Here is a 26,010-nt window from a genome sequence, read left to right on the forward strand (position 1 = left end):
ATAAATATATTATATAAATATATTTTATGCACTGTATATGAGCTGGCGATTTCTAAGTCTGTGGTTCCGAGAGGGGGTAACCAGGCTCACTAATAAAGGTCAAGCCACTTGGCTGCCAGAATGCCCTGCTTCAGCACAGACCAGAAAGGCATTGTGATAAGCGTATCCCCGGTATAGTCAGGGGTTAATGGGAGTCGTCCCCGTCCCCCCAGTATACGCCCAGAACCATCGACCCGGTACTTGTGGTTCAGACTGTCTCCAACCAGCCATAATGTTGTGAGAGTGAAATTATGTCTAAGTCCAGCTTTGGTACATTAGAAGCAACTCTGAAACTTAACCTAAGCGTTTTTCGAAGCTACTTTTTGGCTAACTTCTTATAGGAAGGTCTAGGAGCTCTGAAAATGAACGTGCGCGTCTTTCACTCTTCCCGAGGGACTTAGAAGAATTTTGTGATATTTTTTTATTAAAATGGTGTATAAGGGTATATATATAAATATATTTTATGCACTGTATATGAGCTGGCGATTTCTAAGTCTGTGGTTCCGAGAGGGGGTAACCAGGCTCACTAATAAAGGTCAAGCCACTTGGCTGCCAGAATGCCCTGCTTCAGCACAGACCAGAAAGGCATTGTGATAAGCGTATCCCCGGTATAGTCAGGGGTTAATGGGAGTCGTCCCCGTCCCCCCAGTATACGCCCAGAACCATCGACCCGGTACTTGTGGTTCAGACTGTCTCCAACCAGCCATAATGTTGTGAGAGTGAAATTATGTCTAAGTCCAGCTTTGGTACATTAGAAGCAACTCTGAAACTTAACCTAAGCGTTTTTCGAAGCTACTTTTTGGCTAACTTCTTATAGGAAGGTCTAGGAGCTCTGAAAATGAACGTGCGCGTCTTTCACTCTTCCCGAGGGACTTAGAAGAATTTTGTGATATTTTTTATTAAAATGGTGTATAAGGGTATATATATAAATATATTTTATGCACTGTATATGAGCTGGCGATTTCTAAGTCTGTGGTTCCGAGAGGGGGTAACCAGGCTCACTAATAAAGGTCAAGCCACTTGGCTGCCAGAATGCCCTGCTTCAGCACAGACCAGAAAGGCATTGTGATAAGCGTATCCCCGGTATAGTCAGGGGTTAATGGGAGTCGTCCCCGTCCCCCCAGTATACGCCCAGAACCATCGACCCGGTACTTGTGGTTCAGACTGTCTCCAACCAGCCATAATGTTGTGAGAGTGAAATTATGTCTAAGTCCAGCTTTGGTACATTAGAAGCAACTCTGAAACTTAACCTAAGCGTTTTTCGAAGCTACTTTTTGGCTAACTTCTTATAGGAAGGTCTAGGAACGCTGAAAATGAACGTGCGCATCTTTCACTCTTCCCGAGGGACTTAGAAGAATTTTGTGATATTTTTTATTAAAATGGTGTATAAGGGTATATATATAAATATATTATATAAATATATTTTATGCACTGTATATGAGCTGGCGATTTCTAAGTCTGTGGTTCCGAGAGGGGGTAACAAGGCTCACTAATAAAGGTCAAGCCACTTGGCTGCCAGAATGCCCTGCTTCAGCACAGACCAGAAAGGCATTGTGATAAGCGTATCCCCGGTATAGTCAGGGGTTAATGGGAGTCGTCCCCGTCCCCCCAGTATACGCCCAGAACCATCGACCCGGTACTTGTGGTTCAGACTGTCTCCAACCAGCCATAATGTTGTGAGAGTGAAATTATGTCTAAGTCCAGCTTTGGTACATTAGAAGCAACTCTGAAACTTAACCTAAGCGTTTTTCGAAGCTACTTTTTGGCTAACTTCTTATAGGAAGGTCTAGGAGCTCTGAAAATGAACGTGCGCGTCTTTCACTCTTCCCGAGGGACTTAGAAGAATTTTGTGATATTTTTTATTAAAATGGTGTATAAGGGTATATATATAAATATATTTTATGCACTGTATATGAGCTGGCGATTTCTAAGTCTGTGGTTCCGAGAGGGGGTAACCAGGCTCACTAATAAAGGTCAAGCCACTTGGCTGCCAGAATGCCCTGCTTCAGCACAGACCAGAAAGGCATTGTGATAAGCGTATCCCCGGTATAGTCAGGGGTTAATGGGAGTCGTCCCCGTCCCCCCAGTATACGCCCAGAACCATCGACCCGGTACTTGTGGTTCAGACTGTCTCCAACCAGCCATAATGTTGTGAGAGTGAAATTATGTCTAAGTCCAGCTTTGGTACATTAGAAGCAACTCTGAAACTTAACCTAAGCGTTTTTCGAAGCTACTTTTTGGCTAACTTCTTATAGGAAGGTCTAGGAGCTCTGAAAATGAACGTGCGCGTCTTTCACTCGTCCCGAGGGACTTAGAAGAATTTTGTGATATTTTTTATTAAAATGGTGTATAAGGGTATATATATAAATATATTTTATGCACTGTATATGAGCTGGCGATTTCTAAGTCTGTGGTTCCGAGAGGGGGTAACCAGGCTCACTAATAAAGGTCAAGCCACTTGGCTGCCAGAATGCCCTGCTTCAGCACAGACCAGAAAGGCATTGTGATAAGTGTATCCCCGGTATAGTCAGGGGTTAATGGGAGTCGTCCCCGTCCCCCCCAGTATACGCCCAGAACCATGGACCCGGTACTTGTGCTTCGGACTGTCTCCAACCAGCCATAATGTTGTGAGAGTGAAATTATGTCTAAGTCCAGCTTTGGTACATTAGAAGCAACTCTGAAACTTAACCTAAGCGTTTTTCGAAGCTACTTTTTGGATAACTTCTTATAGGAAGGTCAAGGAGCTATGAAAATGAATGTGCGCGTCTTTCACTCTTCCCGAGGGACTTAGAAGAATTTTGTGATATTTTTTATTAAAATGGTGTATAAGGGTATATATATAAATATATTATATAAATATATTTTATGCACTGTATATGAGCTGGCGATTTCTAAGTCTGTGGTTCCGAGAGGGGGTAACCAGGCTCACTAATAAAGGTCAAGCCACTTGGCTGCCAGAAAGCCCTGCTTCAGCACAGACCAGAAAGGCATTGTGATAAGCGTATCCCCGGTATAGTCAGGGGTTAATGGGAGTCGTCCCCGTCCCCCCAGTATACGCCCAGAACCATCGACCCGGTACTTGTGGTTCAGACTGTCTCCAACCAGCCATAATGTTGTGAGAGTGAAATTATGTCTAAGTCCAGCTTTGGTACATTAGAAGCAACTCTGAAACTTAACCTAAGCGTTTTTCGAAGCTACTTTTTGGCTAACTTCTTATAGGAAGGTCTAGGAGCTCTGAAAATGAACGTGCGCGTCTTTCACTCTTCCCGAGGGACTTAGAAGAATTTTGTGATATTTTTTATTAAAATGGTGTATAAGGGTATATATATAAATATATTTTATGCACTGTATATGAGCTGGCGATTTCTAAGTCTGTGGTTCCGAGAGGGGGTAACCAGGCTCACTAATAAAGGTCAAGCCACTTGGCTGCCAGAATGCCCTGCTTCAGCACAGACCAGAAAGGCATTGTGATAAGCGTATCCCCGGTATAGTCAGGGGTTAATGGGAGTCGTCCCCGTCCCCCCAGTATACGCCCAGAACCATCGACCCGGTACTTGTGGTTCAGACTGTCTCCAACCAGCCATAATGTTGTGAGAGTGAAATTATGTCTAAGTCCAGCTTTGGTACATTAGAAGCAACTCTGAAACTTAACCTAAGCGTTTTTCGAAGCTACTTTTTGGCTAACTTCTTATAGGAAGGTCTAGGAGCTCTGAAAATGAACGTGCGCGTCTTTCACTCTTCCCGAGGGACTTAGAAGAATTTTGTGATATTTTTTATTAAAATGGTGTATAAGGGTATATATATAAATATATTTTATGCACTGTATATGAGCTGGCGATTTCTAAGTCTGTGGTTCCGAGAGGGGGTAACCAGGCTCACTAATAAAGGTCAAGCCACTTGGCTGCCAGAATGCCCTGCTTCAGCACAGACCAGAAAGGCATTGTGATAAGCGTATCCCCGGTATAGTCAGGGGTTAATGGGAGTCGTCCCCGTCCCCCCAGTATACGCCCAGAACCATCGACCCGGTACTTGTGGTTCAGACTGTCTCCAACCAGCCATAATGTTGTGAGAGTGAAATTATGTCTAAGTCCAGCTTTGGTACATTAGAAGCAACTCTGAAACTTAACCTAAGCGTTTTTCGAAGCTACTTTTTGGCTAACTTCTTATAGGAAGGTCTAGGAGCTCTGAAAATGAACGTGCGCGTCTTTCACTCGTCCCGAGGGACTTAGAAGAATTTTGTGATATTTTTTATTAAAATGGTGTATAAGGGTATATATATAAATATATTTTATGCACTGTATATGAGCTGGCGATTTCTAAGTCTGTGGTTCCGAGAGGGGGTAACCAGGCTCACTAATAAAGGTCAAGCCACTTGGCTGCCAGAATGCCCTGCTTCAGCACAGACCAGAAAGGCATTGTGATAAGTGTATCCCCGGTATAGTCAGGGGTTAATGGGAGTCGTCCCCGTCCCCCCCAGTATACGCCCAGAACCATGGACCCGGTACTTGTGCTTCGGACTGTCTCCAACCAGCCATAATGTTGTGAGAGTGAAATTATGTCTAAGTCCAGCTTTGGTACATTAGAAGCAACTCTGAAACTTAACCTAAGCGTTTTTCGAAGCTACTTTTTGGATAACTTCTTATAGGAAGGTCAAGGAGCTATGAAAATGAATGTGCGCGTCTTTCACTCTTCCCGAGGGACTTAGAAGAATTTTGTGATATTTTTTATTAAAATGGTGTATAAGGGTATATATATAAATATATTATATAAATATATTTTATGCACTGTATATGAGCTGGCGATTTCTAAGTCTGTGGTTCCGAGAGGGGGTAACCAGGCTCACTAATAAAGGTCAAGCCACTTGGCTGCCAGAAAGCCCTGCTTCAGCACAGACCAGAAAGGCATTGTGATAAGCGTATCCCCGGTATAGTCAGGGGTTAATGGGAGTCGTCCCCGTCCCCCCAGTATACGCCCAGAACCATCGACCCGGTACTTGTGGTTCAGACTGTCTCCAACCAGCCATAATGTTGTGAGAGTGAAATTATGTCTAAGTCCAGCTTTGGTACATTAGAAGCAACTCTGAAACTTAACCTAAGCGTTTTTCGAAGCTACTTTTTGGCTAACTTCTTATAGGAAGGTCTAGGAGCTCTGAAAATGAACGTGCGCGTCTTTCACTCTTCCCGAGGGACTTAGAAGAATTTTGTGATATTTTTTATTAAAATGGTGTATAAGGGTATATATATAAATATATTTTATGCACTGTATATGAGCTGGCGCTTTCTAAGTCTGTGGTTCCGAGAGGGGGTAACCAGGCTCACTAATAAAGGTCAAGCCACTTGGCTGCCAGAATGCCCTGCTTCAGCACAGACCAGAAAGGCATTGTGATAAGCGTATCCCCGGTATAGTCAGGGGTTAATGGGAGTCGTCCCCGTCCCCCCCAGTATACGCCCAGAACCATGGACCCGATACTTGTGGTTCGGACTGTCTCCAACCAGCCATAATGTTGTGAGAGTGAAATTATGTCTAAGTCCAGCTTTGGTACATTAGAAGCAACTCTGAAACTTAACCTAAGCGTTTTTCGAAGCTACTTTTTGGCTAACTTCTTATAGGAAGGTCTAGGAACGCTGAAAATGAACGTGCGCATCTTTCACTCTTCCCGAGGGACTTAGAAGAATTTTGTGATATTTTTTATTAAAATGGTGTATAAGGGTATATATATAAATATATTATATAAATATATTTTATGCACTGTATATGAGCTGGCGATTTCTAAGTCTGTGGTTCCGAGAGGGGGTAACCAGGCTCACTAATAAAGGTCAAGCCACTTGGCTGCCAGAATGCCCTGCTTCAGCACAGACCAGAAAGGCATTGTGATAAGCGTATCCCCGGTATAGTCAGGGGTTAATGGGAGTCGTCCCCGTCCCCCCAGTATACGCCCAGAACCATCGACCCGGTACTTGTGGTTCAGACTGTCTCCAACCAGCCATAATGTTGTGAGAGTGAAATTATGTCTAAGTCCAGCTTTGGTACATTAGAAGCAACTCTGAAACTTAACCTAAGCGTTTTTCGAAGCTACTTTTTGGCTAACTTCTTATAGGAAGGTCTAGGAGCTCTGAAAATGAACGTGCGCGTCTTTCACTCTTCCCGAGGGACTTAGAAGAATTTTGTGATATTTTTTATTAAAATGGTGTATAAGGGTATATATATAAATATATTTTATGCACTGTATATGAGCTGGCGATTTCTAAGTCTGTGGTTCCGAGAGGGGGTAACCAGGCTCACTAATAAAGGTCAAGCCACTTGGCTGCCAGAATGCCCTGCTTCAGCACAGACCAGAAAGGCATTGTGATAAGCGTATCCCCGGTATAGTCAGGGGTTAATGGGAGTCGTCCCCGTCCCCCCAGTATACGCCCAGAACCATCGACCCGGTACTTGTGGTTCAGACTGTCTCCAACCAGCCATAATGTTGTGAGAGTGAAATTATGTCTAAGTCCAGCTTTGGTACATTAGAAGCAACTCTGAAACTTAACCTAAGCGTTTTTCGAAGCTACTTTTTGGATAACTTCTTATAGGAAGGTCAAGGAGCTATGAAAATGAATGTGCGCGTCTTTCACTCTTCCCGAGGGACTTAGAAGAATTTTGTGATATTTTTTATTAAAATGGTGTATAAGGGTATATATATAAATATATTATATAAATATATTTTATGCACTGTATATGAGCTGGCGATTTCTAAGTCTGTGGTTCCGAGAGGGGGTAACCAGGCTCACTAATAAAGGTCAAGCCACTTGGCTGCCAGAAAGCCCTGCTTCAGCACAGACCAGAAAGGCATTGTGATAAGCGTATCCCCGGTATAGTCAGGGGTTAATGGGAGTCGTCCCCGTCCCCCCAGTATACGCCCAGAACCATCGACCCGGTACTTGTGGTTCAGACTGTCTCCAACCAGCCATAATGTTGTGAGAGTGAAATTATGTCTAAGTCCAGCTTTGGTACATTAGAAGCAACTCTGAAACTTAACCTAAGCGTTTTTCGAAGCTACTTTTTGGCTAACTTCTTATAGGAAGGTCTAGGAGCTCTGAAAATGAACGTGCGCGTCTTTCACTCTTCCCGAGGGACTTAGAAGAATTTTGTGATATTTTTTATTAAAATGGTGTATAAGGGTATATATATAAATATATTTTATGCACTGTATATGAGCTGGCGCTTTCTAAGTCTGTGGTTCCGAGAGGGGGTAACCAGGCTCACTAATAAAGGTCAAGCCACTTGGCTGCCAGAATGCCCTGCTTCAGCACAGACCAGAAAGGCATTGTGATAAGCGTATCCCCGGTATAGTCAGGGGTTAATGGGAGTCGTCCCCGTCCCCCCCAGTATACGCCCAGAACCATGGACCCGATACTTGTGGTTCGGACTGTCTCCAACCAGCCATAATGTTGTGAGAGTGAAATTATGTCTAAGTCCAGCTTTGGTACATTAGAAGCAACTCTGAAACTTAACCTAAGCGTTTTTCGAAGCTACTTTTTGGCTAACTTCTTATAGGAAGGTCTAGGAACGCTGAAAATGAACGTGCGCATCTTTCACTCTTCCCGAGGGACTTAGAAGAATTTTGTGATATTTTTTATTAAAATGGTGTATAAGGGTATATATATAAATATATTATATAAATATATTTTATGCACTGTATATGAGCTGGCGATTTCTAAGTCTGTGGTTCCGAGAGGGGGTAACCAGGCTCACTAATAAAGGTCAAGCCACTTGGCTGCCAGAATGCCCTGCTTCAGCACAGACCAGAAAGGCATTGTGATAAGCGTATCCCCGGTATAGTCAGGGGTTAATGGGAGTCGTCCCCGTCCCCCCAGTATACGCCCAGAACCATCGACCCGGTACTTGTGGTTCAGACTGTCTCCAACCAGCCATAATGTTGTGAGAGTGAAATTATGTCTAAGTCCAGCTTTGGTACATTAGAAGCAACTCTGAAACTTAACCTAAGCGTTTTTCGAAGCTACTTTTTGGCTAACTTCTTATAGGAAGGTCTAGGAGCTCTGAAAATGAACGTGCGCGTCTTTCACTCTTCCCGAGGGACTTAGAAGAATTTTGTGATATTTTTTATTAAAATGGTGTATAAGGGTATATATATAAATATATTTTATGCACTGTATATGAGCTGGCGATTTCTAAGTCTGTGGTTCCGAGAGGGGGTAACCAGGCTCACTAATAAAGGTCAAGCCACTTGGCTGCCAGAATGCCCTGCTTCAGCACAGACCAGAAAGGCATTGTGATAAGCGTATCCCCGGTATAGTCAGGGGTTAATGGGAGTCGTCCCCGTCCCCCCAGTATACGCCCAGAACCATCGACCCGGTACTTGTGGTTCAGACTGTCTCCAACCAGCCATAATGTTGTGAGAGTGAAATTATGTCTAAGTCCAGCTTTGGTACATTAGAAGCAACTCTGAAACTTAACCTAAGCGTTTTTCGAAGCTACTTTTTGGCTAACTTCTTATAGGAAGGTCTAGGAGCTCTGAAAATGAACGTGCGCGTCTTTCACTCGTCCCGAGGGACTTAGAAGAATTTTGTGATATTTTTTATTAAAATGGTGTATAAGGGTATATATATAAATATATTTTATGCACTGTATATGAGCTGGCGATTTCTAAGTCTGTGGTTCCGAGAGGGGGTAACCAGGCTCACTAATAAAGGTCAAGCCACTTGGCTGCCAGAATGCCCTGCTTCAGCACAGACCAGAAAGGCATTGTGATAAGTGTATCCCCGGTATAGTCAGGGGTTAATGGGAGTCGTCCCCGTCCCCCCCAGTATACGCCCAGAACCATGGACCCGGTACTTGTGCTTCGGACTGTCTCCAACCAGCCATAATGTTGTGAGAGTGAAATTATGTCTAAGTCCAGCTTTGGTACATTAGAAGCAACTCTGAAACTTAACCTAAGCGTTTTTCGAAGCTACTTTTTGGATAACTTCTTATAGGAAGGTCAAGGAGCTATGAAAATGAATGTGCGCGTCTTTCACTCTTCCCGAGGGACTTAGAAGAATTTTGTGATATTTTTTATTAAAATGGTGTATAAGGGTATATATATAAATATATTATATAAATATATTTTATGCACTGTATATGAGCTGGCGATTTCTAAGTCTGTGGTTCCGAGAGGGGGTAACCAGGCTCACTAATAAAGGTCAAGCCACTTGGCTGCCAGAAAGCCCTGCTTCAGCACAGACCAGAAAGGCATTGTGATAAGCGTATCCCCGGTATAGTCAGGGGTTAATGGGAGTCGTCCCCGTCCCCCCAGTATACGCCCAGAACCATCGACCCGGTACTTGTGGTTCAGACTGTCTCCAACCAGCCATAATGTTGTGAGAGTGAAATTATGTCTAAGTCCAGCTTTGGTACATTAGAAGCAACTCTGAAACTTAACCTAAGCGTTTTTCGAAGCTACTTTTTGGCTAACTTCTTATAGGAAGGTCTAGGAGCTCTGAAAATGAACGTGCGCGTCTTTCACTCTTCCCGAGGGACTTAGAAGAATTTTGTGATATTTTTTATTAAAATGGTGTATAAGGGTATATATATAAATATATTTTATGCACTGTATATGAGCTGGCGATTTCTAAGTCTGTGGTTCCGAGAGGGGGTAACCAGGCTCACTAATAAAGGTCAAGCCACTTGGCTGCCAGAATGCCCTGCTTCAGCACAGACCAGAAAGGCATTGTGATAAGCGTATCCCCGGTATAGTCAGGGGTTAATGGGAGTCGTCCCCGTCCCCCCAGTATACGCCCAGAACCATCGACCCGGTACTTGTGGTTCAGACTGTCTCCAACCAGCCATAATGTTGTGAGAGTGAAATTATGTCTAAGTCCAGCTTTGGTACATTAGAAGCAACTCTGAAACTTAACCTAAGCGTTTTTCGAAGCTACTTTTTGGCTAACTTCTTATAGGAAGGTCTAGGAGCTCTGAAAATGAACGTGCGCGTCTTTCACTCGTCCCGAGGGACTTAGAAGAATTTTGTGATATTTTTTATTAAAATGGTGTATAAGGGTATATATATAAATATATTTTATGCACTGTATATGAGCTGGCGATTTCTAAGTCTGTGGTTCCGAGAGGGGGTAACCAGGCTCACTAATAAAGGTCAAGCCACTTGGCTGCCAGAATGCCCTGCTTCAGCACAGACCAGAAAGGCATTGTGATAAGTGTATCCCCGGTATAGTCAGGGGTTAATGGGAGTCGTCCCCGTCCCCCCCAGTATACGCCCAGAACCATGGACCCGGTACTTGTGCTTCGGACTGTCTCCAACCAGCCATAATGTTGTGAGAGTGAAATTATGTCTAAGTCCAGCTTTGGTACATTAGAAGCAACTCTGAAACTTAACCTAAGCGTTTTTCGAAGCTACTTTTTGGATAACTTCTTATAGGAAGGTCAAGGAGCTATGAAAATGAATGTGCGCGTCTTTCACTCTTCCCGAGGGACTTAGAAGAATTTTGTGATATTTTTTATTAAAATGGTGTATAAGGGTATATATATAAATATATTATATAAATATATTTTATGCACTGTATATGAGCTGGCGATTTCTAAGTCTGTGGTTCCGAGAGGGGGTAACCAGGCTCACTAATAAAGGTCAAGCCACTTGGCTGCCAGAAAGCCCTGCTTCAGCACAGACCAGAAAGGCATTGTGATAAGCGTATCCCCGGTATAGTCAGGGGTTAATGGGAGTCGTCCCCGTCCCCCCAGTATACGCCCAGAACCATCGACCCGGTACTTGTGGTTCAGACTGTCTCCAACCAGCCATAATGTTGTGAGAGTGAAATTATGTCTAAGTCCAGCTTTGGTACATTAGAAGCAACTCTGAAACTTAACCTAAGCGTTTTTCGAAGCTACTTTTTGGCTAACTTCTTATAGGAAGGTCTAGGAGCTCTGAAAATGAACGTGCGCGTCTTTCACTCTTCCCGAGGGACTTAGAAGAATTTTGTGATATTTTTTATTAAAATGGTGTATAAGGGTATATATATAAATATATTTTATGCACTGTATATGAGCTGGCGCTTTCTAAGTCTGTGGTTCCGAGAGGGGGTAACCAGGCTCACTAATAAAGGTCAAGCCACTTGGCTGCCAGAATGCCCTGCTTCAGCACAGACCAGAAAGGCATTGTGATAAGCGTATCCCCGGTATAGTCAGGGGTTAATGGGAGTCGTCCCCGTCCCCCCCAGTATACGCCCAGAACCATGGACCCGATACTTGTGGTTCGGACTGTCTCCAACCAGCCATAATGTTGTGAGAGTGAAATTATGTCTAAGTCCAGCTTTGGTACATTAGAAGCAACTCTGAAACTTAACCTAAGCGTTTTTCGAAGCTACTTTTTGGCTAACTTCTTATAGGAAGGTCTGGGAGCGCTGAAAATGAACGTGCGCGTCTTTCACTCTTCCCGAGAGACTTAGAAGAATTTTGTGATATTTTTTATTAAAATGGTGTATAAGGGTATATATATAAATATATTATATAAATATATTTTATGCACTGTATATGAGCTGGCGATTTCTAAGTCTGTGGTTCCGAGAGGGGGTAACCAGGCTCACTAATAAAGGTCAAGCCACTTGGCTGCCAGAATGCCCTGCTTCAGCACAGACCAGAAAGGCATTGTGATAAGCGTATCCCCGGTATAGTCAGGGGTTAATGGGAGTCGTCCCCGTCCCCCCAGTATACGCCCAGAACCATCGACCCGGTACTTGTGGTTCAGACTGTCTCCAACCAGCCATAATGTTGTGAGAGTGAAATTATGTCTAAGTCCAGCTTTGGTACATTAGAAGCAACTCTGAAACTTAACCTAAGCGTTTTTCGAAGCTACTTTTTGGCTAACTTCTTATAGGAAGGTCTAGGAGCTCTGAAAATGAACGTGCGCGTCTTTCACTCTTCCCGAGGGACTTAGAAGAATTTTGTGATATTTTTTATTAAAATGGTGTATAAGGGTATATATATAAATATATTTTATGCACTGTATATGAGCTGGCGATTTCTAAGTCTGTGGTTCCGAGAGGGGGTAACCAGGCTCACTAATAAAGGTCAAGCCATTTGGCTGCCAGAATGCCCTACTTCAGCACAGATCAGAAAGGCATTGTGATAAGCGTATCCCCGGTATAGTCAGGGGTTAATGGGAGTCGTCCCCGTCCCCCCAGTATACGCCCAGAACCATCGACCCGGTACTTGTGGTTCAGACTGTCTCCAACCAGCCATAATGTTGTGAGAGTGAAATTATGTCTAAGTCCAGCTTTGGTACATTAGAAGCAACTCTGAAACTTAACCTAAGCGTTTTTCGAAGCTACTTTTTGGCTAACTTCTTATAGGAAGGTCTAGGAGCTCTGAAAATGAACGTGCGCGTCTTTCACTCTTCCCGAGGGACTTAGAAGAATTTTGTGATATTTTTTATTAAAATGGTGTATAAGGGTATATATATAAATATATTTTATGCACTGTATATGAGCTGGCGCTTTCTAAGTCTGTGGTTCCGAGAGGGGGTAACCAGGCTCACTAATAAAGGTCAAGCCACTTGGCTGCCAGAATGCCCTGCTTCAGCACAGACCAGAAAGGCATTGTGATAAGCGTATCCCCGGTATAGTCAGGGGTTAATGGGAGTCGTCCCCGTCCCCCCCAGTATACGCCCAGAACCATGGACCCGATACTTGTGGTTCGGACTGTCTCCAACCAGCCATAATGTTGTGAGAGTGAAATTATGTCTAAGTCCAGCTTTGGTACATTAGAAGCAACTCTGAAACTTAACCTAAGCGTTTTTCGAAGCTACTTTTTGGCTAACTTCTTATAGGAAGGTCTGGGAGCGCTGAAAATGAACGTGCGCGTCTTTCACTCTTCCCGAGAGACTTAGAAGAATTTTGTGATATTTTTTATTAAAATGGTGTATAAGGGTATATATATAAATATATTATATAAATATATTTTATGCACTGTATATGAGCTGGCGATTTCTAAGTCTGTGGTTCCGAGAGGGGGTAACCAGGCTCACTAATAAAGGTCAAGCCACTTGGCTGCCAGAATGCCCTGCTTCAGCACAGACCAGAAAGGCATTGTGATAAGCGTATCCCCGGTATAGTCAGGGGTTAATGGGAGTCGTCCCCGTCCCCCCAGTATACGCCCAGAACCATCGACCCGGTACTTGTGGTTCAGACTGTCTCCAACCAGCCATAATGTTGTGAGAGTGAAATTATGTCTAAGTCCAGCTTTGGTACATTAGAAGCAACTCTGAAACTTAACCTAAGCGTTTTTCGAAGCTACTTTTTGGCTAACTTCTTATAGGAAGGTCTAGGAGCTCTGAAAATGAACGTGCGCGTCTTTCACTCTTCCCGAGGGACTTAGAAGAATTTTGTGATATTTTTTATTAAAATGGTGTATAAGGGTATATATATAAATATATTTTATGCACTGTATATGAGCTGGCGATTTCTAAGTCTGTGGTTCCGAGAGGGGGTAACCAGGCTCACTAATAAAGGTCAAGCCACTTGGCTGCCAGAATGCCCTGCTTCAGCACAGACCAGAAAGGCATTGTGATAAGCGTATCCCCGGTATAGTCAGGGGTTAATGGGAGTCGTCCCCGTCCCCCCAGTATACGCCCAGAACCATCGACCCGGTACTTGTGGTTCAGACTGTCTCCAACCAGCCATAATGTTGTGAGAGTGAAATTATGTCTAAGTCCAGCTTTGGTACATTAGAAGCAACTCTGAAACTTAACCTAAGCGTTTTTCGAAGCTACTTTTTGGCTAACTTCTTATAGGAAGGTCTAGGAACGCTGAAAATGAACGTGCGCATCTTTCACTCTTCCCGAGGGACTTAGAAGAATTTTGTGATATTTTTTATTAAAATGGTGTATAAGGGTATATATATAAATATATTTTATGCACTGTATATGAGCTGGCGATTTCTGAGTCTGTGGTTCCGAGAGGGGGTAACCAGGCTCACTAATAAAGGTCAAGCCATTTGGCTGCCAGAATGCCCTACTTCAGCACAGATCAGAAAGGCATTGTGATAAGCGTATCCCCGGTATAGTCAGGGGTTAATGGGAGTCGTCCCCGTCCCCCCAGTATACGCCCAGAACCATCGACCCGGTACTTGTGGTTCAGACTGTCTCCAACCAGCCATAATGTTGTGAGAGTGAAATTATGTCTAAGTCCAGCTTTGGTACATTAGAAGCAACTCTGAAACTTAACCTAAGCGTTTTTCGAAGCTACTTTTTGGCTAACTTCTTATAGGAAGGTCTAGGAGCTCTGAAAATGAACGTGCGCGTTTTTCACTCTTCCCGAGGGACTTAGAAGAATTTTGTGATATTTTTTATTAAAATGGTGTATAAGGGTATATATTAAATATATTTTATGCACTGTATATGAGCTGGCGATTTCTAAGTCTGTGGTTCCGAGAGGGGGTAACCAGGCTCACTAATAAAGGTCAAGCCACTTGGCTGCCAGAATGCCCTGCTTCAGCACAGACCAGAAAGGCATTGTGATAAGCGTATCCCCGGTATAGTCAGGGGTTAATGGGAGTCGTCCCCGTCCCCCCAGTATACGCCCAGAACCATCGACCCGGTACTTGTGGTTCAGACTGTCTCCAACCAGCCATAATGTTGTGAGAGTGAAATTATGTCTAAGTCCAGCTTTGGTACATTAGAAGCAACTCTGAAACTTAACCTAAGCGTTTTTCGAAGCTACTTTTTGGCTAACTTCTTATAGGAAGGTCTAGAAGCTCTGAAAATGAACGTGCGCGTCTTTCACTCTTCCCGAGGGACTTAGAAGAATTTTGTGATATTTTTTATTAAAATGGTGTATAAGGGTATATATATAAATATATTTTATGCACTGTATATGAGCTGGCGATTTCTAAGTCTGTGGTTCCGAGAGGGGGTAACCAGGCTCACTAATAAAGGTCAAGCCACTTGGCTGCCAGAATGCCCTGCTTCAGCACAGACCAGAAAGGCATTGTGATAAGCGTATCCCCGGTATAGTCAGGGGTTAATGGGAGTCGTCCCCGTCCCCCCAGTATACGCCCAGAACCATCGACCCGGTACTTGTGGTTCAGACTGTCTCCAACCAGCCATAATGTTGTGAGAGTGAAATTATGTCTAAGTCCAGCTTTGGTACATTAGAAGCAACTCTGAAACTTAACCTAAGCGTTTTTCGAAGCTACTTTTTGGCTAACTTCTTATAGGAAGGTCTAGGATCTCTGAAAATGAACGTGCGCGTCTTTCACTCTTCCCGAGGGACTTAGAAGAATTTTGTGATATTTTTTATTAAAATGGTGTATAAGGGTATATATATAAATATATTTTATGCACTGTATATGAGCTGGCGATTTCTAAGTCTGTGGTTCCGAGAGGGGGTAACCAGGCTCACTAATAAAGGTCAAGCCACTTGGCTGCCAGAATGCCCTGCTTCAGCACAGACCAGAAAGGCATTGTGATAAGCGTATCCCCGGTATAGTCAGGGGTTAATGGGAGTCGTCCCCGTCCCCCCCAGTATACGCCCAGAACCATGGACCCGATACTTGTGGTTCGGACTGTCTCCAACCAGCCATAATGTTGTGAGAGTGAAATTATGTCTAAGTCCAGCTTTGGTACATTAGAAGCAACTCTGAAACTTAACCTAAGCGTTTTTCGAAGCTACTTTTTGGCTAACTTCTTATAGGAAGGTCTAGGAACGCTGAAAATGAACGTGCGCATCTTTCACTCTTCCCGAGGGACTTAGAAGAATTTTGTGATATTTTTTATTAAAATGGTGTATAAGGGTAAATATATAAATATATTATATAAATATATTTTATGCACTGTATATGAGCTGGCGATTTCTAAGTCTGTGGTTCCGAGAGGGGGTAACCAGGCTCACTAATAAAGGTCAAGCCACTTGGCTGCCAGAATGCCCTGCTTCAGCACAGACCAGAAAGGCATTGTGATAAGCGTATCCCCGGTATAGTCAGGGGTTAATGGGAGTCGTCCCCGTCCCCCCAGTATACGCCCAGAACCATCGACCCGGTACTTGTGGTTCAGACTGTCTCCAACCAGCCATAATGTTGTGAGAGTGAAATTATGTCTAAGTCCAGCTTTGGTACATTAGAAGCAACTCTGAAACTTAACCTAAGCGTTTTTCGAAGCTACTTTTTGGCTAACTTCTTATAGGAAGGTCTAGGAGCTCTGAAAATGAACGTGCGCGTCTTTCACTCTTCCCGAGGGACTTAGAAGAATTTTGTGATATTTTTTATTAAAATGGTGTATAAGGGTATATATATAAATATATTTTATGCACTGTATATGAGCTGGCGATTTCTAAGTCTGTGGTTCCGAGAGGGGGTAACCAGGCTCACTAATAAAGGTCAAGCCACTTGGCTGCCAGAATGCCCTGCTTCAGCACAGACCAGAAAGGCATTGTGATAAGCGTATCCCCGGTATAGTCAGGGGTTAATGGGAGTCGTCCCCGTCCCCCCAGTATACGCCCAGAACCATCGACCCGGTACTTGTGGTTCAGACTGTCTCCAACCAGCCATAATGTTGTGAGAGTGAAATTATGTCTAAGTCCAGCTTTGGTACATTAGAAGCAACTCTGAAACTTAACCTAAGCGTTTTTCGTAGCTACTTTTTGGCTAACTTCTTATAGGAAGGTCTAGGAGCTCTGAAAATGAACGTGCGCGTCTTTCACTCGTCCCGAGGGACTTAGAAGAATTTTGTGATATTTTTTATTAAAATGGTGTATAAGGGTATATATATAAATATATTTTATGCACTGTATATGAGCTGGCGATTTCTAAGTCTGTGGTTCCGAGAGGGGGTAACCAGGCTCACTAATAAAGGTCAAGCCACTTGGCTGCCAGAATGCCCTGCTTCAGCACAGACCAGAAAGGCATTGTGATAAGTGTATCCCCGGTATAGTCAGGGGTTAATGGGAGTCGTCCCCGTCCCCCCCAGTATACGCCCAGAACCATGGACCCGGTACTTGTGCTTCGGACTGTCTCCAACCAGCCATAATGTTGTGAGAGTGAAATTATGTCTAAGTCCAGCTTTGGTACATTAGAAGCAACTCTGAAACTTAACCTAAGCGTTTTTCGAAGCTACTTTTTGGATAACTTCTTATAGGAAGGTCAAGGAGCTCTGAAAATGAATGTGCGCGTCTTTCACTCTTCCCGAGGGACTTAGAAGAATTTTGTGATATTTTTTATTAAAATGGTGTATAAGGGTATATATATAAATATATTATATAAATATATTTTATGCACTGTATATGAGCTGGCGATTTCTAAGTCTGTGGTTCCGAGAGGGGGTAACCAGGCTCACTAATAAAGGTCAAGCCACTTGGCTGCCAGAATGCCCTGCTTCAGCACAGACCAGAAAGGCATTGTGATAAGCGTATCCCCGGTATAGTCAGGGGTTAATGGGAGTCGTCCCCGTCCCCCCAGTATACGCCCAGAACCATCGACCCGGTACTTGTGGTTCAGACTGTCTCCAACCAGCCATAATGTTGTGAGAGTGAAATTATGTCTAAGTCCAGCTTTGGTACATTAGAAGCAACTCTGAAACTTAACCTAAGCGTTTTTCGAAGCTACTTTTTGGCTAACTTCTTATAGGAAGGTCTAGGAGCTCTGAAAATGAACGTGCGCGTCTTTCACTCTTCCCGAGGGACTTAGAAGAATTTTGTGATATTTTTTATTAAAATGGTGTATAAGGGTATATATATAAATATATTTTATGCACTGTATATGAGCTGGCGCTTTCTAAGTCTGTGGTTCCGTGAGGGGGTAACCAGGCTCACTAATAAAGGTCAAGCCACTTGGCTGCCAGAATGCCCTGCTTCAGCACAGACCAGAAAGGCATTGTGATAAGCGTATCCCCGGTATAGTCAGGGGTTAATGGGAGTCGTCCCCGTCCCCCCCAGTATACGCCCAGAACCATGGACCCGATACTTGTGGTTCGGACTGTCTCCAACCAGCCATAATGTTGTGAGAGTGAAATTATGTCTAAGTCCAGCTTTGGTACATTAGAAGCAACTCTGAAACTTAACCTAAGCGTTTTTCGAAGCTACTTTTTGGCTAACTTCTTATAGGAAGGTCTGGGAGCGCTGAAAATGAACGTTCGCGTCTTTCACTCTTCCCGAGAGACTTAGAAGAATTTTGTGATATTTTTTATTAAAATGGTGTATAAGGGTATATATATAAATATATTATATAAATATATTTTATGCACTGTATATGAGCTGGCGATTTCTAAGTCTGTGGTTCCGAGAGGGGGTAACCAGGCTCACTAATAAAGGTCAAGCCACTTGGCTGCCAGAATGCCCTGCTTCAGCACAGACCAGAAAGGCATTGTGATAAGCGTATCCCCGGTATAGTCAGGGGTTAATGGGAGTCGTCCCCGTCCCCCCAGTATACGCCCAGAACCATCGACCCGGTACTTGTGGTTCAGACTGTCTCCAACCAGCCATAATGTTGTGAGAGTGAAATTATGTCTAAGTCCAGCTTTGGTACATTAGAAGCAACTCTGAAACTTAACCTAAGCGTTTTTCGAAGCTACTTTTTGGCTAACTTCTTATAGGAAGGTCTAGAAGCTCTGAAAATGAACGTGCGCGTCTTTCACTCTTCCCGAGGGACTTAGAAGAATTTTGTGATATTTTTTATTAAAATGGTGTATAAGGGTATATATATAAATATATTTTATGCACTGTATATGAGCTGGCGATTTCTAAGTCTGTGGTTCCGAGAGGGGGTAACCAGGCTCACTAATAAAGGTCAAGCCACTTGGCTGCCAGAATGCCCTGCTTCAGCACAGACCAGAAAGGCATTGTGATAAGCGTATCCGCGGTATAGTCAGGGGTTAATGGGAGTCGTCCCCGTCCCCCCAGTATACGCCCAGAACCATCGACCCGGTACTTGTGGTTCAGACTGTCTCCAACCAGCCATAATGTTGTGAGAGTGAAATTATGTCTAAGTCCAGCTTTGGTACATTAGAAGCAACTCTGAAACTTAACCTAAGCGTTTTTCGAAGCTACTTTTTGGCTAACTTCTTATAGGAAGGTCTAGAAGCTCTGAAAATGAACGTGCGCGTCTTTCACTCTTCCCGAGGGACTTAGAAGAATTTTGTGATATTTTTTATTAAAATGGTGTATAAGGGTATATATATAAATATATTTTATGCACTGTATATGAGCTGGCGATTTCTAAGTCTGTGGTTCCGAGAGGGGGTAACCAGGCTCACTAATAAAGGTCAAGCCACTTGGCTGCCAGAATGCCCTGCTTCAGCACAGACCAGAAAGGCATTGTGATAAGCGTATCCCCGGTATAGTCAGGGGTTAATGGGAGTCGTCCCCGTCCCCCCAGTATACGCCCAGAACCATCGACCCGGTACTTGTGGTTCAGACTGTCTCCAACCAGCCATAATGTTGTGAGAGTGAAATTATGTCTAAGTCCAGCTTTGGTACATTAGAAGCAACTCTGAAACTTAACCTAAGCGTTTTTCGAAGCTACTTTTTGGCTAACTTCTTATAGGAAGGTCTAGGAGCTCTGAAAATGAACGTGCGCGTCTTTCACTCTTCCCGAGGGACTTAGAAGACTTTTGTGATATTTTTTATTAAAATGGTGTATAAGGGTATATATATAAATATATTTTATGCACTGTATATGAGCTGGCGATTTCTAAGTCTGTGGTTCCGAGAGGGGGTAACCAGGCTCACTAATAAAGGTCAAGCCACTTGGCTGCCAGAATGCCCTGCTTCAGCACAGACCAGAAAGGCATTGTGATAAGCGTATCCCCGGTATAGTCAGGGGTTAATGGGAGTCGTCCCCGTCCCCCCCAGTATACGCCCAGAACCATGGACCCGATACTTGTGGTTCGGACTGTCTCCAACCAGCCATAATGTTGTGAGAGTGAAATTATGTCTAAGTCCAGCTTTGGTACATTAGAAGCAACTCTTAAACTTAACCTAAGCGTTTTTCGAAGCTACTTTTTGGCTAACTTCTTATAGGAAGGTCTGGGAGCGCTGAAAATGAACCTGCACGTCTTTCACTCTTCCCGAGGAACTTAGAAGAATTTTGTGATATTTTTTATTAAAATGGTGTATAAGGGTATACTGTATATATAAATATATTTTATGCACTGTATATGAGCTGGCGATTTCTGAGTCTGTGGTTCCGAGAGGGGGTAACCAGGCTCACTAATAAAGGTCAAGCCATTTGGCTGCCAGAATGCCCTACTTCAGCACAGACCAGAAAGGCATTGTGATAAGCGTATCCCCGGTATAGTCAGGGGTTAATGGGAGTCGTCCCCGTCCCCCCAGTATACGCCCAGAACCATCGACCCGGTACTTGTGGTTCAGACTGTCTCCAACCAGCCATAATGTTGTGAGAGTGAAATTATGTCTAAGTCCAGCTTTGGTACATTAGAAGCAACTCTGAAACTTAACCTAAGCGTTTTTCGAAGCTACTTTTTGGCTAACTTCTTATAGGAAGGTCTAGAAGCTCTGAAAATGAACGTGCGCGTCTTTCACTCTTCCCGAGGGACTTAGAAGAATTTTGTGATATTTTTTATTAAAATGGTGTATAAGGGTATATATATAAATATATTTTATGCACTGTATATGAGCTGGCGATTTCTAAGTCTGTGGTTCCGAGAGGGGGTAACCAGGCTCACTAATAAAGGTCAAGCCACTTGGCTGCCAGAATGCCCTGCTTCAGCACAGACCAGAAAGGCATTGTGATAAGCGTATCCCCGGTATAGTCAGGGGTTAATGGGAGTCGTCCCCGTCCCCCCAGTATACGCCCAGAACCATCGACCCGGTACTTGTGGTTCAGACTGTCTCCAACCAGCCATAATGTTGTGAGAGTGAAATTATGTCTAAGTCCAGCTTTGGTACATTAGAAGCAACTCTGAAACTTAACCTAAGCGTTTTTCGAAGCTACTTTTTGGCTAACTTCTTATAGGAAGGTCTAGGAGCTCTGAAAATGAACGTGCGCGTCTTTCACTCTTCCCGAGGGACTTAGAAGAATTTTGTGATATTTTTTATTAAAATGGTGTATAAGGGTATATATATAAATATATTTTATGCACTGTATATGAGCTGGCGATTTCTAAGTCTGTGGTTCCGAGAGGGGGTAACCAGGCTCACTAATAAAGGTCAAGCCACTTGGCTGCCAGAATGCCCTGCTTCAGCACAGACCAGAAAGGCATTGTGATAAGCGTATCCCCGGTATAGTCAGGGGTTAATGGGAGTCGTCCCCGTCCCCCCCAGTATACGCCCAGAACCATGGACCCGATACTTGTGGTTCGGACTGTCTCCAACCAGCCATAATGTTGTGAGAGTGAAATTATGTCTAAGTCCAGCTTTGGTACATTAGAAGCAACTCTGAAACTTAACCTAAGCGTTTTTCGAAGCTACTTTTTGGCTAACTTCTTATAGGAAGGTCTGGGAGCGCTGAAAATGAACGTGCGCGTCTTTCACTCTTCCCGAGGAACTTAGAAGAATTTTGTGATATTTTTTATTAAAATGGTGTATACGGGTATATATATAAATATATTTTATGCACTGTATATGAGCTGGCGATTTCTGAGTCTGTGGTTCCGAGAGGGGGTAACCAGGCTCACTAATAAAGGTCAAGCCATTTGGCTGCCAGAATGCCCTACTTCAGCACAGACCAGAAAGGCATTGTGATAAGCGTATCCCCGGTATAGTCAGGGGTTAATGGGAGTCGTCCCCGTCCCCCCAGTATACGCCCAGAACCATCGACCCGGTACTTGTGGTTCAGACTGTCTCCAACCAGCCATAATGTTGTGAGAGTGAAATTATGTCTAAGTCCAGCTTTGGTACATTAGAAGCAACTCTGAAACTTAACCTAAGCGTTTTTCGAAGCTACTTTTTGGCTAACTTCTTATAGGAAGGTCTAGGAGCTCTGAAAATGAACGTGCGCGTTTTTCACTCTTCCCGAGGGACTTAGAAGAATTTTGTGATATTTTTTATTAAAATGGTGTATAAGGGTATATATATAAATATATTTTATGCACTGTATATGAGCTGGCGATTTCTAAGTCTGTGGTTCCGAGAGGGGGTAACCAGGCTCACTAATAAAGGTCAAGCCACTTGGCTGCCAGAATGCCCTGCTTCAGCACAGACCAGAAAGGCATTGTGATAAGCGTATCCCCGGTATAGTCAGGGGTTAATGGGAGTCGTCCCCGTCCCCCCAGTATACGCCCAGAACCATCGACCCGGTACTTGTGGTTCAGACTGTCTCCAACCAGCCATAATGTTGTGAGAGTGAAATTATGTCTAAGTCCAGCTTTGGTACATTAGAAGCAACTCTGAAACTTAACCTAAGCGTTTTTCGAAGCTACTTTTTGGCTAACTTCTTATAGGAAGGTCTAGAAGCTCTGAAAATGAACGTGCGCGTCTTTCACTCTTCCCGAGGGACTTAGAAGAATTTTGTGATATTTTTTATTAAAATGGTGTATAAGGGTATAAATATAAATATATTTTATGCACTGTATATGAGCTGGCGATTTCTAAGTCTGTGGTTCCGAGAGGGGGTAACCAGGCTCACTAATAAAGGTCAAGCCACTTGGCTGCCAGAATGCCCTGCTTCAGCACAGACCAGAAAGGCATTGTGATAAGCGTATCCCCGGTATAGTCAGGGGTTAATGGGAGTCGTCCCCGTCCCCCCCAGTATACGCCCAGAACCATGGACCCGATACTTGTGGTTCGGACTGTCTCCAACCAGCCATAATGTTGTGAGAGTGAAATTATGTCTAAGTCCAGCTTTGGTACATTAGAAGCAACTCTGAAACTTAACCTAAGCGTTTTTCGAAGCTACTTTTTGGCTAACTTCTTATAGGAAGGTCTGGGAGCGCTGAAAATGAACGTGCGCGTCTTTCACTCTTCCCGAGGGACTTAGAAGAATTTTGTGATATTTTTTATTAAAATGGTGTATAAGGGTATATATATAAATATATTATATAAATATATTTTATGCACTGTATATGAGCTGGCGATTTCTAAGTCTGTGGTTCCGAGAGGGGGTAACCAGGCTCACTAATAAAGGTCAAGCCACTTGGCTGCCAGAATGCCCTGCTTCAGCACAGACCAGAAAGGCATTGTGATAAGCGTATCCCCGGTATAGTCAGGGGTTAATGGGAGTCGTCCCCGTCCCCCCAGTATACGCCCAGAACCATCGACCCGGTACTTGTGGTTCAGACTGTCTCCAACCAGCCATAATGTTGTGAGAGTGAAATTATGTCTAAGTCCAGCTTTGGTACATTAGAAGCAACTCTGAAACTTAACCTAAGCGTTTTTCGAAGCTACTTTTTGGCTAACTTCTTATAGGAAGGTCTAGGAGCTCTGAAAATGAACGTGCGCGTCTTTCACTCTTCCCGAGGGACTTAGAAGAATTTTGTGATATTTTTTATTAAAATGGTGTATAAGGGTATATATATAAATATATTTTATGCACTGTATATGAGCTGGCGATTTCTAAGTCTGTGGTTCCGAGAGGGGGTAACCAGGCTCACTAATAAAGGTCAAGCCAATTGGCTGCCAGAATGCCCTGCTTCAGCACAGACCAGAAAGGCATTGTGATAAGCGTATCCCCGGTATAGTCAGGGGTTAATGGGAGTCGTCCCCGTCCCCCCAGTATACGCCCAGAACCATCGACCCGGTACTTGTGGTTCAGACTGTCTCCAACCAGCCATAATGTTGTGAGAGTGAAATTATGTCTAAGTCCAGCTTTGGTACATTAGAAGCAACTCTGAAACTTAACCTAAGCGTTTTTCGAAGCTACTTTTTGGCTAACTTCTTATAGGAAGGTCTAGGAACGCTGAAAATGAACGTGCGCATCTTTCACTCTTCCCGAGGGACTTAGAAGAATTTTGTGATATTTTTTATTAAAATGGTGTATAAGGGTATATATATAAATATATTTTATGCACTGTATATGAGCTGGCGATTTCTGAGTCTGTGGTTCCGAGAGGGGGTAACCAGGCTCACTAATAAAGGTCAAGCCATTTGGCTGCCAGAATGCCCTACTTCAGCACAGATCAGAAAGGCATTGTGATAAGCGTATCCCCGGTAGAGTCAGGGGTTAATGGGAGTCCCCCCCGTCCCCCCAGTATACGCCCAGAACCATCGACCCGGTACTTGTGGTTCAGACTGTCTCCAACCAGCCATAATGTTGTGAGAGTGAAATTATGTCTAAGTCCAGCTTTGGTACATTAGAAGCAACTCTGAAACTTAACCTAAGCGTTTTTCGAAGCTACTTTTTGGCTAACTTCTTATAGGAAGGTCTAGGAGCTCTGAAAATGAACGTGCGCGTCTTTCACTCTTCCCGAGGGACTTAGAAGAATTTTGTGATATTTTTTATTAAAATGGTGTATAAGGGTATATATATAAATATATTTTATGCACTGTATATGAGCTGGCGCTTTCTAAGTCTGTGGTTCCGAGAGGGGGTAACCAGGCTCACTAATAAAGGTCAAGCCACTTGGCTGCCAGAATGCCCTGCTTCAGCACAGACCAGAAAGGCATTGTGATAAGCGTATCCCCGGTATAGTCAGGGGTTAATGGGAGTCGTCCCCGTCCCCCCAGTATACGCCCAGAACCATCGACCCGGTACTTGTGGTTCAGACTGTCTCCAACCAGCCATAATGTTGTGAGAGTGAAATTATGTCTAAGTCCAGCTTTGGTACATTAGAAGCAACTCTGAAACTTAACCTAAGCGTTTTTCGAAGCTACTTTTTGGCTAACTTCTTATAGGAAGGTCTAGGAGCTCTGAAAATGAACGTGCGCGTCTTTCACTCTTCCCGAGGGACTTAGAAGAATTTTGTGATATTTTTTATTAAAATGGTGTATAAGGGTATATATATAAATATATTTTATGCACTGTATATGAGCTGGCGATTTCTAAGTCTGTGGTTCCGAGAGGGGGTAACCAGGCTCACTAATAAAGGTCAAGCCAATTGGCTGCCAGAATGCCCTGCTTCAGCACAGACCAGAAAGGCATTGTGATAAGCGTATCCCCGGTATAGTCAGGGGTTAATGGGAGTCGTCCCCGTCCCCCCAGTATACGCCCAGAACCATCGACCCGGTACTTGTGGTTCAGACTGTCTCCAACCAGCCATAATGTTGTGAGAGTGAAATTATGTCTAAGTCCAGCTTTGGTACATTAGAAGCAACTCTGAAACTTAACCTAAGCGTTTTTCGAAGCTACTTTTTGGCTAACTTCTTATAGGAAGGTCTAGGAACGCTGAAAATGAACGTGCGCATCTTTCACTCTTCCCGAGGGACTTAGAAGAATTTTGTGATATTTTTTATTAAAATGGTGTATAAGGGTATATATATAAATATATTTTATGCACTGTATATGAGCTGGCGATTTCTGAGTCTGTGGTTCCGAGAGGGGGTAACCAGGCTCACTAATAAAGGTCAAGCCATTTGGCTGCCAGAATGCCCTACTTCAGCACAGATCAGAAAGGCATTGTGATAAGCGTATCCCCGGTAGAGTCAGGGGTTAATGGGAGTCCCCCCCGTCCCCCCAGTATACGCCCAGAACCATCGACCCGGTACTTGTGGTTCAGACTGTCTCCAACCAGCCATAATGTTGTGAGAGTGAAATTATGTCTAAGTCCAGCTTTGGTACATTAGAAGCAACTCTGAAACTTAACCTAAGCGTTTTTCGAAGCTACTTTTTGGCTAACTTCTTATAGGAAGGTCTAGGAGCTCTGAAAATGAACGTGCGCGTCTTTCACTCTTCCCGAGGGACTTAGAAGAATTTTGTGATATTTTTTATTAAAATGGTGTATAAGGGTATATATATAAATATATTTTATGCACTGTATATGAGCTGGCGCTTTCTAAGTCTGTGGTTCCGAGAGGGGGTAACCAGGCTCACTAATAAAGGTCAAGCCACTTGGCTGCCAGAATGCCCTGCTTCAGCACAGACCAGAAAGGCATTGTGATA

Source organism: Ascaphus truei, chromosome 1 (genome assembly GCF_040206685.1).
Source record: "Ascaphus truei isolate aAscTru1 chromosome 1, aAscTru1.hap1, whole genome shotgun sequence".
NCBI lineage: Eukaryota > Metazoa > Chordata > Amphibia > Anura > Ascaphidae > Ascaphus > Ascaphus truei.